This window comes from Argentina silus (assembly GCF_951799395.1).
Source record: "Argentina silus genome assembly, chromosome: 17".
Taxonomy (NCBI): Eukaryota; Metazoa; Chordata; class Actinopteri; order Argentiniformes; family Argentinidae; genus Argentina; species Argentina silus.
This window is the reverse complement of record NC_139671.1, coordinates 9,115,589-9,119,553: the sequence shown is the minus strand read 5'-3', so window position 1 is coordinate 9,119,553 and position 3,965 is coordinate 9,115,589.

Here is a 3,965-nt window from a genome sequence, read left to right as displayed (position 1 = left end):
AGATCGCATTCGCAACTAGTTCATGCGTATCCTATTATCGCATCGTAGTAACCCTCCCGGCCCCAGTCATTCGGTAACAACAGAGCACAGAGGGGTTCTGGGACTGGAAGTTCGAGCTTTTTCCTCCGCGCCATCTGCTAATGAAGAACTAGACGAGAAAAACCACACTACCCAATATGCAATGGGTGTGTGACGAGATTAAATTATAAAATATTTTCAAAGCCATTTATCCCCGTTATTTGTCTGAAAGCTGGATGATGGCTGTAGTGTCTGCGACCTCTAACGGCGCAGATGAAAACTCAGTTGAGATAAAAGAGGACAAAAAAGGATGGTTATCTAAGCGCACTCATTTCACTCACCGCTGGAAACCAGCATGGTTTCAATTGAAAGAAACTCAACTGTTGTATGGTGAAAATGAAAAGGTAAGACAGTATGGGGACTTCAACTTCTGTTTCCAAGGCAACTCATCAAGCTAATATCAAAACATTTAGCTACATTGTTGTACAGTATTTATTTAGAGTGCAACAAAGTCACCCGAACGTACATTGTACAGTAACTTTCAGCGCAATGTAGTTCCCCAACGAGCTACATTGTTGTCCTGTTTCCATAGCAGCCTGCGCCTACAGTGGTATCTACAGGTCTTACCCGTCTTGATATTAGAAGCATACATTCAAGGCTGTGAATATTACACATTTGGTATTTCTATATATCAGCTAATTAACACATTCACTAGTATGATATTGCAAGACAACAAAGAGCATGATTAGTAATTCCTGCCATCTGTAAATCCCTTCATTCACTTTCATCCAGAAGCCTCTGAAGATAATCAACCTGGTTGGTGCGGTGGTGGAGTCTGTTGAAGGAGATGGCACATTTGGATGGACTATTACCCCCAAGGATGGGAGCCGGACCTTCTTCCTCCGAGCTCACACTACAGCAGAGCAACAGGGATGGATGTTGGCTATATGTGAAGCACAGTTGAGCTCTAGGGAACATGCTTCTAATGCATGTGTGGTGCAGTAGCCTGTTGGATTTTGCATACCGGTTGATAGTTTTCTATTTTCTATGACTCATGTAGGCCTACTGGACTTACTGGTGGACCTACTGGTGCAAAAATAATATACTGTATAGCCTTGTTGTAAATAGGAGACTTGGCCTTTTATATAACTGATACTTTAAAACACAAATGTTCCCCAAACATGGCATGCCTTCAAGTCTTCCATATATAATCAGAGCTGCTAAAATAATTTAGGCATATATTATGATAATGCGTTTCAGGAAAAAACACTACTGCCTGTTATGCTTAGTTTATGTGCATGACACAAATTTTAGGGGTGAAAATCTTCTTTCCATACATTGTAATCCAAACATGATTGATAGGAGTCTTAATATGCAACATCTGAAATTAACCCTGTATGTAATCCTTTGTGCTCTGACTCCATTTCCTGTTCTACATATATAATACATATTGTTCTGATCACAATCCCTTTCATAACCATCTACTGTATATACAAATGCACAGTAGTGCTGCTGGACCTGGCCACAGTGTAAATATTAGTGTGGAAAGACCTCTTTTGAGGAAACACAATATAAATTGGGGTTAAAGATTAAATGTAGGAAAGAAAATACTCAGAAGCGAGAGATTAAATCACTAATGAAATGGAAGTGAGTGTTGAAAGAACAATACAGATCTGTGCCAAACCACAGGGTCAGTTGGAAAATGAGGAAAGGTCATTCCTCCATGGATATTCCTCTTAGTCAAGCTCTCCATCTTGGTGCCAGACCCAGACCACCCTCTGAGCGTCATTACCCAGGCTACATACACACCTTCAGACATGCTCACAAAAAAGAGAGAGAGAAAGAGCAATAAAACCAAGGTCCACTTGTCAGAAGACAAAATAACTTCAATGTCCAGACTATAAGTGCACATTTAGCTTTAAAAGCGGGTTTTGGTATGGATTTCCAGTGTGTGTCATGCCCACATTTCTATAAAGAAGAAACAGCACGATATGTCAAACATCCAGTTCAACAAAGTGCCTTGGCTCCAGTCTCAGTGTATGTTTGTGCCAGATTACATAACAAGGCTCTCTGGAGCCAGTGCTCACAGCGCCGAGGAAGAAGAATGCATCATTCACACAGGAAGTCTCATCTGAACACTGACACTACCTACTACAGTACATGATATGCCTCAACAGAACTCCACTGAAACAATATAATGCAAGCACAGTAATGGACATTATATTGTAAAGACAGGACAGGTCAAGGACCAAAGTCACTTGATTTGTAAATTTGTATTTTTTTGGCTATTATCTTGTGCACAAATATAAATGCAATTGTTTATTTAAGCAACTCTACACACAGACACATTGTTACCAATACTTTTATTGTTCCTATTGGTGCAGTATTTTCATGCTAGCATGTTTTTCCTTTCAGATCCACAACAAAGACAACTGAAGGACAAACTGCTGCTTTGATAAACCTGAGCAAAATGTCTTGTAACTTTTCTTCACTCTCCTGACCTTCAGTGTATTTCATCCATGTAGATAGCTCTTAGAGCTGAACTGGCTTGTCATGTGTGAATATGTGTGATTAAAGCTCTGCTCCGTTATAAGGCTCTTTTGGGAGCTGCTGTTGTGCTGAGGGACTAGACCAAGCCTTCTATTCGACACACAAAGAAATGGCTGTTTTAAAGGAACAGTATATGCAGCTAATCTTAGCAGATTAACTTTCCATATTTTTTGTGCAACTCAAATACGATTTGGTAAATCAACAGTCAGTTTACTCTAATTGATGATGTCAAATGACTATGAGTTGCATACATAGAAGGTCTTGTCACCCAGCAGTTGAGATTACCTATCGGAGTAGCAGAAAATTCCCCACTGTTGTCAGGAGAGGGCAGTCTTTCCTTACAATAAAACAGTCACTTCTCAATATTATGAAGTTGCTGCCAAAACCAATGTGTGTAACGATTAGGTATAGTAAGCGGACCCAGGTGTGGTGCAGATACAGGGAGGCAGACGAGTAGGTATCGGTACCAAACGAAAGGATTTTTACTTAAAGAAGTGCAGACAAAACAGGATACAAACACGCTCAAGGTGACAAATCAGTGACAAATACACACAGGTGCAGGTTCTTGATGAGGTGGCACAGTACACAACCGGAGGGAGAAACCTAGGAACCTCACTGGGGAGTTCGGCCAATGCCCCCCCCCCCCCGACGAACAGCACTTGCCGTTTCACCGTGGCGCCTCAGGGTGGAGGCGACGGAAGGCAGTGATGAGACCCGGGTCCAAGATGGAGAACGGCTGGAGGGAGACACCTAGGGACCGCACTGCGACCCCCATCAGTAACAAATGTGCAAACATGACAAGAAGTTTTTGTATAACCCTGCCGTAAAATGCAGATATTTTCAGGAGGTGGTGGCAAAGCTCGCCTGACATATATCTATCTATCTATATCTATATCTATATCTATATCTATATCTATCTATCTATCTATCTATATACCGTATAGATATAGATATTTTAAATAAATCTGTTCCTATGTTAAACCTATATTTATGAAAGATGACAGCCAACCACAAAAAAGGTATTGGTTTTTGTAGCTGCTTCTTAATCCTTGCTGAACCATTCCATTACACAATTTCAAATTGAAGAGGTTTTCTCTCTAGTTACACCCTCATGATGACGCTAGATCAAGAGGAATTTTGTAGTTGTATTTTTTGTATTTCACCTTTTTTGTTACAGAACTTGTGGCTACAGTTCTAAGATATGTGTATCCATTCTCTACATATACATATGGCACTCTCTGTTAGGACATCATTCCTTGCTTAACCCACTCAACTATAATCCCTGTTCCTTTATTTATTGGGTGGCAATAGAACCACTGCTCTCACACTGCTGTTGCCTCTCTGCAACCTTCCCATGGGAAACTTTTGGGGACCTTTAAAGTCAAAATAGGCAACAC